Source organism: Antechinus flavipes, chromosome 6 (assembly GCF_016432865.1).
Source record: "Antechinus flavipes isolate AdamAnt ecotype Samford, QLD, Australia chromosome 6, AdamAnt_v2, whole genome shotgun sequence".
NCBI lineage: Eukaryota > Metazoa > Chordata > Mammalia > Dasyuromorphia > Dasyuridae > Antechinus > Antechinus flavipes.
Genome location: NC_067403.1, coordinates 134,766,148 through 134,779,621, shown reverse-complemented (window position 1 = coordinate 134,779,621; position 13,474 = coordinate 134,766,148). Strand labels below are relative to the sequence as shown.

The 13,474-nt window shown below is 35.3% G+C and overlaps 1 long non-coding RNA gene across 2 annotated transcripts in view; it reads right to left on the bottom strand.

Moving 5' to 3' along the window:
* Window positions 1-2,465: 2,465 nt before the first annotated feature.
* Window positions 2,466-13,474, bottom strand: part of LOC127541358 (uncharacterized) — a 35,684-nt gene continuing 24,675 nt past the window's right edge. For both annotated transcript variants that reach the window (XR_007948446.1, XR_007948445.1), the window contains exon 3: window positions 2,466-3,041. This is a non-coding gene — a long non-coding RNA (uncharacterized LOC127541358). The remainder of the gene's footprint in view (window positions 3,042-13,474) is intronic.

Here is a 13,474-nt window from a genome sequence, read left to right as displayed (position 1 = left end):
GAGAGGAAGACCCTCTGGGGATTTCTGACCAGAAGAGACACAAATGATATTTACACTTGCTCTTTGTCATCAAAACCCAAACAATGACCAAGTGAGATTTGGATTGAAAACTATTATTAATTAGTGAGAGCCAGAATGATTTGGATTTATCAGCAGCTATAATAAAGACAAATATTATATACTGGCAATCAAAATAACTAGGCCTGTGGCCAAAAATATTATATCTAGCAAGATTAAGTATAATACTGAACAAAAAAATGGACATTCATTGAACTCTCAGATTTTCAGGATTTTGTTTTAAACAAACCTGAACTCAATAGAAAATTTAACATAAAAGAGCCTATCAAAGACTAGTTTCAAAGGACTCAATAAGGACCAACTGTTTATGTTTTATAAATGAAAATGTAAAGTATTATGTCTAAGACTGACCTCAGTAACTGAGTAATCCAAAAGAAAGACTGGGGCAGAGCTGAATATAATTTGACCCTAAAAAGCAAAACTGTCTAGGAAAAGGTAAAAATAGTAATTATGCTATATGAATGAAGTGCAGAGGAAGAACCTAGACAGAAGCATTAGATGAGGGAAAGAGGGCTAGTAACTCTAAAAACTTACATCAGGAATGAGTTAAATAGGGAACATGCACATGTGTATACACATATCCTCCAAAATCTATAATGAAATAAGAAAAGAAGGAATAGGATAAGGTGAGATATTGAGGAATATATAGATTAATAGGAGTGGAACAAAGTGTATAAATTAATGGGAAAGGGATAAAGAAGGAGAGAAATGGTGAGGATAGAAGATAAGAAAGGGATCCATGTGTGGAGAGGTGGTTAAGTAATAGCAGGACAAGTTAAGGAGTAGAACTAAAATAGAAAAGTTAATAAGGACAGGAAATAAGACACGTACACAAAATAATAACAATGATCAAGAGTAGAATTTATTTTTAAAAAAGTAGAGCTAGTAATCATTAATCTCAAAGTCAAAAATTTAATCAAGAGAAAAATTTACAATATATGTCAGCCATATTAATATTGTTTTAAGTGCATGTTTATGTATATGTATGTGTGTACATATATACATGTATGTCAGAGGGGAGGCCCCCTCTGACTCTAGACTGCTTAGGGGAGATGAGTGGGATAAAGGGAAAAAAAAGAATAATGTAAAAAGTGCACATCAGAGAACAAAATAATTAACTACAAAAAAAGCAAAGATGGACAGTCATGAATATAATCTCTTCTATTATATATACATTCTTGAAATGGAAATTTATTGTTATATATTTTGAATCCTCCATGTTCTGCTAGGCACACAACAATGTTTGTTGTTTCCTTTTTCCATCTTTCTTTTTCTATTTTTTTTTTATTGTAAATAAACATATTTATTTTTTAAAAGGAAATAAATCTAACTACATGGGGTAGAAGAGTTAATAATTATACAGTTTTTTTTTAAAGATGATAGAATAAATAAGTAGGGAAGAGAAAAAAATCTAGTCCCCAAACTCCAAGATATCTTATAAGGTTTAAGTGATCAAAATGTATATATCTTTATGCAGGTCACCCACATATAAGGGCATGATTCCCTATGTGGACAGAGGAAGGAAGAAGGAAGGAAGGAAGGAAAGAAAGAAAGAAGGAAAGAAGGAAGGAAGGAAAGAAGGAAGGAAGGAAGGAAGGAAGGAAGGAAGGAAGGAAGGAAGGAAGGAAGGAAGGAAGAAGGAAGGAAGGAAGGAAGGAAGGGAGTTCAAACCAGCTCCAAATCAAGGGGGTAAATTTTATTATAAGGCCATAAAAGCAAGCTTAGGATCCTTAGAGGAACCAGCGGCACAGAGGGAGCAAAAAGGAGTTTTTATAAGGAAAAACAGTGGTGGTGGTAATGGTGGGATGTTTACAGAAGGTGTATTTTTTTAATCAGCAACATCAAAGATTCAAGTTGTGGTCATCCCATTTGTTATTGCCTCTGCATTAGTGTGACTGTTCTGTTTATCATTGTGGAGGAGGGAGAGAGGGAAAGAGGAAAGAAAAAAGGAGGGAGGAAAGAAGGAAAGGAGGGAAAGGAAGGGAAGGGAAGAAGGGAGGAAAGGAAGAAGGGAGAGAAAGGAAGGGAGAAAAGAGAAGGGAGGCAGGGAAGAAAAGAGGGAGAGAAAGGAATGGAGGGAGGGAGGGAAAATATAAAGGCAGTTCTAGGACTTATGACCAAATACTCTGAGATCAAGGAAATCCTTTGTCCATTCCTTTTAACCCCCTTTCTTTGAATGTCACATGGTAGCTTTATCTTCCTATGAACTGCTTTTAAACCACATTGGAGATTATTTTTACCTGAGATTATTTAAATAGGTTTTTATTTTTAAAAAAAATTTTTGAAGGTTCAGACTGTTAATTAATCTATTGTACCAGAGTGGGAAACATGACAGGGACACTCTTCACAACCAAAAAAAGCAACTAATCAAGTGATTAAATTGAGTGGAAAATTTTTTATTTGAAGCCATTCTTTTTCATCAATGTCTGATTTTTTTAAAGTTTTAACTTTTTAACTGGCTATTGTGATTTCATGTAGACAGAACATGAATGAGATGATATACAGTGCAAATGCTGCTTAATGCTTATGCCATCTTCTGAAATTCAAATATATTTGAAAACAGAGTTTGTGACTTCTGTCCCTTCGTACTTTTACAAAAAGAGCGAATAGTAGAAGCAAGATTTGCCATTCAACAAACAGATTTGTGTAATGTTCTGGTTGGCTTTCTGGAGGTCTCTGGACCAGCCTTCATTTCAGTTCAGTAATCACCACAATAATAGCCAGGGATAAAGTTCAAATTCTTTATTATCTCCTTCCTGGGGCTGGGCAGCTTTCTGGAGAGCCTTTCAGACCAACCTTGGTCTCAGTGGGGGAAGTGCAGGAAGCTAGCCACCATGATGGTGTAAGGTGAAGATGGAATGGATTTGTCTCTCCTTGGCTCCAAGGGCTTAAGCTCCTGCCTCCAGTTCTCTTGTCTTCTCTGCCTCTGTGACTCTGGCCCAGTTTGTCCCAGATCATATGCTCTATTTTAAATTACATCATCATAGGTGTGAATCTTGTAAAATAGGTGTTAATCTTGTAGTACTAAGTACATGTACTGAACTAGAGAACTGTTACTCACCATGCTAAACTACATAACAATTGTATTATCAATTCCACTGACTCAACATCTTGTAAGAATCCTTGTTTTAAGTACAGAGTTCTGGCCCATAACAGGTTTGAATATAAGCTCTGATACTGCCACTTTACTAGCTGTATAATCTTGGGAAAATTGCTTAGTATTTCTCTGGGTTTCAGTTCCTTTACCTATAAATGGAAGAATTTGGACTAGATGACCTCTGGGAGCCTTCTGAATTTACAAATTAATTAATCCAAATCTTCTGAGAACATTATGACTTATGACCAAATGACATAATATTTTTAAGTGCTTGGAACAGTATCTGGCACATAGTAGGTGCTATATAAATGACTATTCCTTTGTTCCTTCCTCGGCAGACCACACTGATGGAACTGCTAGTGTATAAGACTTGCAGAGCAATGTTGTCAAGAAAAAAACATTCTGTTATAATATAATCTCATATGCATATAATATTATGTATAATAGAATAATAATAAATTCCTTTTATTATTTAAAGTCAACAAATATGATCAGAAATTACCCTGGCATGGATTCTGTCAATACAAAGTTATTATTAAATAAAAAATAAAAAACAAACAAACAAACAGAAAACAAATATGATCAGGTTACCAGGTCTATATACTGCATACAGATCCAATGAAGAAACAAATCTATAAACAATAGTGTGTTGGTAAATTTTAACAACCAGTTCTCCAAAGGAAGGGATGAGGAAAGAGGTACCCAGGCACATTATTAAATTTAATTTGCATTTCTAGCATTTTATCCATCACTTTCTTAAATCAAGATAATCAACAAAATTAATAATAAATTAAGTCCTGATATGTACAGCTTTTTCAATTTCCAAGGCATAAATGCTCACTGAAAATTTAACAAACAGGCTTTCCTGATCTAAGCCAGTTTCATCTAGCTCCAAAATTAAACTCACCTATCCTGAGCTAACCTTTGGCCTAATGAGCTTTAACTGTTTGAGCACTGACCTTGCATGCTTGGATAGCTAGCTAGCACATGACTTCAAATCTTGCCTCAGACACTAGCTTACTGTATCTAAGTTGTTTGCCTCAGTTCCTCGTCTGTAAAAAATAAACTAGAAAAGGAAGTGGCAAATCAATCCGGTTATTTTGCCAAGAAAATACTAGAAATGGGGTCATAAAAAAGCAAACATGACTGAACAACAACAATAACCTGCATCCTGATCTCCTTAGCAACTGATGTTCACTAGCCCATCAGAAAAGTTGTTATTGAAAGAGAAAGAGGTACTTCTGTAACTAGTTATAAATAAACCAGATAGCAGTTTATAAAGCTATGCTAATGAATTCTTTGGTACCTAATAACAATAACTTTAACCCCATACAGAAGCTATTCTTGAAATGAAATAAAGACTCAAATGAAAGCAGTTGATGATCTATTTGGTAAAACATAGAAATTATTAAAACATAGAGCAAAATGATACACATAATGCTATTAATTTAGTGATTAAAACATGAAACTTGTTAATTTAGTCTGAGGTAGTCTGCTTTGTGGGCAGACTCATATGTAATGTCTTTTCCTGACAAAAGGGAGTTGTTGTCCCATACCAAGTTTTATTCCCCATCTCTTTTATAACTGTGAATCCAGTGATACGATCCAAAATAATAAAAGCAACAGATTATATTACAAAGGACTTCAGATTGGATCAAGGATGGGACAAGAAAACTTCCACTGAGCACAAAAGAAAATAACAATCAAAAAAATTAAAATTTTTATTGAAGAAAAAACCCTAAAGACTAAAGCTTTCTCTAATTTACTAATTTAGAGAAGGAAATCTAACCATTACAGTGAATTCTGAGACTTTTCCCAGGGCTAAACCCTATGAAACTCTTATGAAATGATGCCCTAAGATAAGAGATGGGGGCAGCTAGGTGGCTCAGTGGATAGAGCACCAACCCTAAAATCAGGAGGACCTGAGTTCAAATCTTGCTTCAGGCATTTAATATTTCCTAGCTGTGTGAACCTGGGCAAGTCGCTTGATCCTAATTGCCTCAGCCAAAAAAAAAAAAAGACAAGAGATGACAGAAAGAAATAAAAATTTACATAGCACCTGTGAGTAAAGTGAATAAAGTGTTAAGCATTTTACAAATATTTCATGTCATCTTCACAGTAACCTTGTACAGGCTGTTATTATCTCTATTTTATAGTTGAGGAAACTGAAGCAGAGGTTGACTTGCCTGGGTTCATTTAAGTGAGGCAGGATTTGAATTCACATCATCCAGGCTTCTGGTTCAGTACTCTATCCATTTCATCACCAGCTACTTCTACAACAAACATACAATCTGTCTTCAAGCCAATATTCAAGGTCCTCCCAGTTTGAAAGACCCAGCAAAATTTATAGTCTATTGGTATAGTCAATATGACCTCCTTGCCACAAAGAATCATGGAATAGAGGGAGAGCATGAATAATGACAATAATAATCATTCAAGCTAGCATGATGTAGAATTATAGAGAGATAGCCTTTGATTATGAATGATCTGAGTTCAAGACCTGTCTCTGATACATATTGACTATAAGCCTGGGCAGGTCATTTAAGTCTTCTGTGCCCCCAGGAAACTTTCTAAGACTATTAAGTTGAAGAGAAGGAATCCACGTTCATTGGTAAAGAGAGTTCTTTATTGGAACTCATGATACTGATGAAATTAGAGATGAAAATAATATTAACAATAAGAACAATAATTAACATTTCAATTAATATGTAAACATAAGGTTTACTGTGTGTCAGCACTATGCAATTATTAGCTCATTTGCTATCCACAACTACCCCAGGAGGTAAATGTTATTATCCCCATTTTGCAGATGAGGAGAGTGACGTGAGAGTAAACTGGATTTCAGTGAGGAACAGTTGCACAAAGACATCAGCTCACTCTCTCTTCCAGAGTCACTGAAGTCCAATAGCAAGACAAAAGTCATGATGATTGGAGATGGCCAAGAAGCAATGGATGATGTCTGAGCCTTCAATATCTGACCAATCTCCATGCCTTCCACAGCACCTGCTTGACTGCCTTCATGGCCACTGGAATAAATTGTTCTCATCTGCCCATTCTGTTGGAGAATGAGAACAAATATGGAAAACAATATGACTATTTTAAAAATCTCAAATGCCATAGAAGATGAAAAACGCTATAATTGGATGAAAGCAGTGCTATCAACAATATTTCTTCCCTCTTATTTCTAAGGAAAGCTCGCTGGTATTGTTTACTTGCATAGCTAGTTAGTGTCACAAAGGTAACAGACTAGACTCCCTGACATGCACCTGCACACTTCAAAAATAACAGGTTTCTTCTAATTGTACAAAGTCAGCTAGTGATATGGGAGATAATAGGTTTCTTTCAATTAAAGTGATCTTAGTCCATTCACTTTTTTATACCCTAGTTTCCTCATTATAAATTAAAATAATTGAATTAGATCAGTGTTGTTGCTGTTATTTTTGTTGTTAGTGTGGATGTTTTCTATGTGTTTGTATCTGTGATTTTGAGGGGTTTGCATACTTTTAGTTTGTTTGCTTTTGACAGAAATACTGGAATGGTTTGCCATTCCCTTCTCTGGCTTATTTTTCAGATGAGAAAACTGAGGCAAACAGGATTAAATGAATTGTCCAGGTTCATACAGTTAGCAAGTATCTTGATAGATTTTAATTCAAATCTAGCAAGATTTGAACTCAGCTGAATATTCCTGACTCCAGGCCCAGTGCTCCTTTTACAAGAAGCTCTTTTTAATGCCAAAAAACTATTTGGAGTAAACATACATAATAATACTTGAATATTTGTATTTATTGGCTGAGAAAAGGCATGATATCAAAAAAAAGTTTCTATAAAATCTTTTAGATGTATTTGCATATTAGTGTATATATTTGGAAATAATAATACATACATTATATTATGAGATGTACTATTACTTAGATTGATAAAAAGTATGCTTGATTATTGTGCTGTCAAGCTGCCATAATGGCAATGTTTGGTTGGCAATATATATTCATGGACCCCTTGCAATAACTTTTTATTGCAATCTGTGTTCTCCTGAATCTGTGTTCTATGGATTGGGAAGCATTAAACTAAATTAATTCTAAAACTCCCCCTCTGTTTCTAAAATTCTATTAGTTTATGAGTGTAATGGAAAGAGCTTTGAATTGGGAGCTAAAGGATCAGAATTCTGTTCCACTAGTCACTAATGGCTGTCATTAATGGTCTAAATGACCCTGGAAAAGCTACTCAACTTTTGCAAACCTCAATTCCTTCATCTTTTAAATGAAACTGTTATATCCCTGATTGCTAAGAATCCTTCCAGCTCTAAAATTCTAGAACCTAGTCTTTGGTAGATACATTGGAACTAATTATAGCTTATCCACGTAGCAAACAAACCAGACATTCATTTGGCAACTTTCTGTCTGCATTTTTTAATGCCATTTACCTCTTTAAAACTCTCTCTTAAAAGAATTATCAGAAGTGGATTTTTATTCTTTACTTCTCAAATTGTGGTTAACACACTAAAAAAAAAAAATCACACACACACACACACCACACACACACACATACACACACACACACATACACACACACACACACACACACACACACACACACACACACACACACACACACCCATAGTCATCATGTTGCACTTCCACTCTACTTTTTTGGCAGCTTTTGTTCCTGTTAGAAATACTCACATAAATGACAAGTGAGGGTTGAGGGAGAGGCATAAAGAAGTCTTCAGATGCATGCTTAGTCATCTTGAAATCAGTATGATTTGTATTAATATCAAATGGCTTACAGAAAAACAGTATATATTACTGTGGCAGCAAAGTAAATGGAAAGAACAAGTGACAATAAAAACAAACAAAACCTGAAACTCAGTGTTGTGTGTTTATAATGTCCCTCAAGAAGATAATAGAAAATTCACTTCCCTTCTTTAATTAATTAATTTATTGTTTGTTTATTTATTTGGAGATGGTAATGGGTAGTTCTTAAGGAATATTGCATACACTGTCAAACTTGGTTAAAACTTGGTTAATGTGCTGCCTGCTTTTGCTGAGCTGTTTTTTTTTTCCTATTCTTGATTATAAAGAATACTATCTAGAGAAAAAAGCCAGAAAATAAAAGTCATGTAAAAACAAAAAATATCGATAAAAAATAAAAAAGAATGATTTATTCCATGGCAATAGTCCCCATCTTATCCAGATGGAAATATTGTAACTCTTATTCTGCTAGTTAAGGATTCTGCCCTTTCACTTGAGAAAGGGAGTATGGAAACAAAATTTTAATGGTATAATAATAATAATAATAATAATAACTAGCATTCATAAAGTCCTCTAAGATTAACACAACACTTTATAAGTGTTATCTCTTTTTTTATCCTCATGACAGTCCAGGGAGGGAGCTGCTACTGTTCTCTCCATTTTACAAATGAGATAAATTGAGGGACTTGCCAGGATCAAACTATTAAGTGTCTGAGCAGGATTGAAAAAATAGCTTTCTCCTGCTCATTATTGATCAACATAGCTAAAATAAGAGCAAAACTATTTTCAATGAATGCAAAAAGAGCCAAAATAAACTTATTGGAAATGTCATAATTCATTATTTTAACTTATATGTTGTTCAGTTTTTTCTAATTGTCTCACTCTTCATGACCTCATTTGAGATTTTCTTGGCAAAGATACTGGAGTGATTTGCCATGTCCTTTTCTAGCTCATTTTACAGATGAGGCAAACAAGGTTAAGTGACTTGCCCAGATTCACACAATTAGTGTTTGAAGCCAGATTTGAAGATGAGTCTTCCTTCTCCAGATCCAATATTCTATTCACTTACCACCTAGCTGTTTATTTTAACTTGTTTATTTTTAACTCAAAACTGGTTCCCCAAGCATCATCATGCTCTCCACTTCCTCACTCTACCCTACATCCATACTATATATAATATTCATAATTCCACTGAACTTTCCCTTTGCACCTTGGCTTTCATCTTTACCACTGCCAAAGATTTCCTCCCCCACATCTTTATCTTTTGAAATTCTACTTAACCATCAAAAACCAGATTAAGTTTTATATTTTGCATGCTGCCCTTCTCAGAATTCAATACATAGTATCTTGTTTTTTACTTCTATTATACTCTTTGCTTAATTGGTTGTTGTTCTTCCTGGTCAAAGAGGACTAAAATGATATCAGTATATTGGAGACAAGGCAGTGTGCCTGAGGGTAAGCTGACCAGACCAATACAAGCATAGAAGGCTCTACCACTGATCAGACACAAATAGTCGGTATGAACATTTAGAATGGAGATGGCTTTAAACTGGCATGTTTCACATTTCTGTTGAGCTACTAACAATTCTTCTTTGGTTATAGAGCACAGTGCCTTCTTTAATGAGATCATGCCATGCTGGATGGTCCTGTGCCAATGTCTCCCATGTCCCACAATGGGACTTTTTACACATTCTAGAGGTAGATGAAATAGCAGAAAAAACATGGTCTCAGGATTCAAAAGATGTGGTTTCAAATCTTAACTCAGACACGCACTTTACTAATTGTGTGATCCTGTACAAATGATTTAACATGTTTGGACCTCAATTTTCCCCATTATAAAATGAAAGAGATTAGACTAGAAAGCCTTTACAATCTCTTCCACATTGAAAACCCCATGATTTGAGTTTGTTATGCATTTTTTAACTGCATCTATAGAGAGTGTTTCACTATCAGAGATCCCCACATCAACTAAAACACAGTTTTGATCCCAAAAATAAAATCATATTTATTTGTGGACATGTCTGATCTACCCTGTTGGATTATAAATTCCCAGAAGGCAGGCTCCAACTATATCACTTATTTTTGTAACTACCCTAGTGTCTGTTACAGTACCTGAACATTATTGTTCAGTTGCGTCTGACTCAGCATGGCAAATATAGTGGAATGGTTTGCTGTATCTTTCTCCAGATCATTTTACAGATGAGTTAACTGAGGCAAATGGGATTAAGCCTGGGGAAGTTAACAACTAATTAAGCATGTGAGGCCAAATTTGAATTCATGAAGAGGAATCTTCCTAATTTTCAGTCCAGTGCTTTATTCTCGGTGCCACCTAGTTGTTCAAATGAATGAATGAACTTTTCTTCAATTTTTTTAAGTTTAAACCAAAGATGAAACAATCCTCTTTTTAAAGTTATCTGAAAACAGAAAACTTGATATTAAAAAAAAAAAATACCACTACCAACACACACACACACAAACTTGGTTTCTTTAATTTTGCTTCCTTTTCTTATATTTAGTATGATTTAATACACCTTACAATGCATTTATTCTATCATGTTTTGATATTAGAACAATGAAAAGGAATATTCTTCCATGTATTACGCGATGATTTGAAGCATTTCAGTTAAACAAACTATCTTATTAGAGTGCCTTTGATGAGGCACAAATGATGAGGTAAGTGGTAGTTGTGATGGGAAATCACCTCTGGTTGGAGGCAAAAGTCCTATGCGAAAGAATTCACAAACTTGAAATCTGTGTGGCAAAAAGGGATTTATTGGCATTGAGAAGCCAGCCTGCTAGGAAGAAAGGCTTCTTAGTGGATAAAAGGTCCTATTAGGAAGATAGCAAAGATTAACACTGAGAAGACAATACTTTTACCAGTGGGCAAAAAGTGCTGGCAGGGCAGCTTGCTAAGAAGACAGCTTCCTTGCTAAGTATGATCCTATTTAGGACTTCTGTGAAGATTAGGGTTCAGAATTGTATTTAATAGCCTTTTGTGGCTTTAATTCAATTCAAAATTGAATGAGATTACTTAACTGGGAGTTTGAGTATCAATGTTGACAATGGCCTAGATCTCCAATTGAAAAGAAATTACTTATTTTAGGAGTTTTTAACTTCAACTCATTAGATGGTTTGACCACAATTGAACTTAACTGCCCTGAAGGGTGGGCTTCTTTCAGAGGAGAGTTTGAGACTCAGGAACTTCCCCTGAAAAGGGGAACAAAGCCTCACAAAAGTCAAAGGGGATACAATTTACACCACCTTGATATTGCAGTTCATTGTGCTTTGTATGGTCAGGAATCCCCAGCATGCTTTTGAGATGCAATCAAGTCATGCTAAAGAAGGGTGTTGTACATCACATATTTTCAAATGACCTACTTTAAAATGTTTGAAGCCAATCTGAACTGTGAACTTAGAACAAATTAAACTTGTTTAATTAAGCAACACCCAATTTATTCTCCAAAAAGTAATAAGGGAGAATGGGAGAAAAAAAGTCCATTTTCTTCCTCTGATCCTATGTTTAATGGACTCAGAGAGGAAAGAATCTTAAGATTCTTGTTCTGTGTGCTTATAATTTACTGTGTTTAATCATACCAGGTTGGTATAGGAGAAAGATGATTCTGGAGTCAAGAGGACCTGAGTTCAAATCCTGTGTCTGGTATGTGCTACTTGAGTGAAGTCCCTTTACCCTCATGGGCCTCAGTTTTCTCAGCTATAAAATGAAAACTTGGACTAAAGGCCCCTCCAACTCTACATCTAGGAACCTATTTTGCAATCTTCTGTCAGTTTCCTGACTAAAACAGTTTTCACTGGTTCCCCATGAACCCCAAGAATCCCAAGAAAAGGCTGAGAAGTTTAGTTCCAAAATATCCTTTTCAGCCATATAATCCTTATATACCTCATTATCAATCCTGTGGTCTAGGAAAATCTGATTATACTATTTCCCAAATAGGCCCTTTGATGCTCTATCTCCATGTTTGCATAGATGCTTTCCTCTGCCTAGAACCTTATTTATTTTCACTTCTGCCTGGCATAAGGCTGCCCCTTCAAGACATGGCTCAGCTTCATCTCTCCCATAAAGATTCCTCAGGGGAAATCTTTCCTTTTGTAATGCCAGAGAAACTGAGGCATGAGAGAGATTAGAGAGTTTTTAATATTTTATTAATGGGAGAGTAAGATTGACTGGACAGGACTCTCGTCTCAAATTATCCAGTCAGACAGAGATAAAGATATACTGGGACCAAGGAATTCATGTTGGTCCCAGGTCTGGAGGAGACTATCATCTCAAAGAATCCAGTGTCCAGCATCTACCGCCAGCCGCCATTCTCCAGCAATGAATGGAGAATCTCTAACCTTTATATACCTTTTGGAGACAAAGAAGAGGGAAAGAGTAAGAAAGAGCGGGAAGCCCAGCTGGAAAAGGCTGTGAATCAAAGAGGAACCCAGAGACAGGATGTCTGAATACCCAGAGATAAAGATGTTAATGAAATACCTTGGAATATTTTAGAGGGATGTTGTAAATTCTCAAGGACAGAAGATAATCAGGAGGTCTACTCTCTTGTTTATCTTCCTTGGGCTAACAATTTATAACCTTAGACTAATTGGTCCTCAGCCTTCATGGACCAGAAGGAGATTTACAGCTTAGGGGAGTAATTAGGGAGACTGGGACAAGGGAAACTTGTACAAGGAAACTGAGTCAGGACAGTTAACGAGAACTGTGGCATAACACTTTCTCTATCCTATTTATTATCATGTAACAAGTCTTTACAACATTTATTTACCTCTTTATTCTATTTATTTGTAAACTGCTTTGAAAATCGTAAAATGCTCTAAAAATGTATTACTACTATCATCAGTACCACTACAACCCTACTACCACTACCTACCTACTAATCTTATCTTCCAATCTAGATTGCAAATTCTTTAAAAAATTTCATCTTAATCACTTTTGTTTTCAGGTCATGGTTACCATAGAAAGTATTATTATTAATATTTGATGTTACCTTTTTGCTTGACTTTTATAGTGAGATCCATAATTAATGTACATGACTCCCTTGTTTCTTTCTTTCTAAACATGGGATCTCTGCATTTTATTCACTTAAAAAAAAATATCTTCCAATTGATTTGCAGACTATTTGGACCTATTCCTATCTCCATTAACAGCACTGTAATATGTTTGTCTTTCCATAACCCTTCCAATAGTCTTCACCCTGAAACTTCACTGATAGACTTCTTGCACTAAATATATACTACTCTCCCTTCCATGGCTCTTGCCTCTGATTAGCTGTTTCCTCCTGTAATGCCAGAGAAACTGAGGCAAGATAAAGATTAGAGAGTTTTTAATATTTTATTAATTGGAGAGTATAACTGACTGGACAGGACTCTTGTCTCAAAGTATCCAGCGATGAATGGGAGAATCACAAATCTTTTTAGACCTTTTCAAACAAAGAAGGGAAAAGAAGCTTCTTCACAGATCCATTTGGTTCTGTCAGGATGGGGGGAGGCTATAAATTTTTACTAAAAGCTAGAGTCAGAATGTCTGAATAAACAG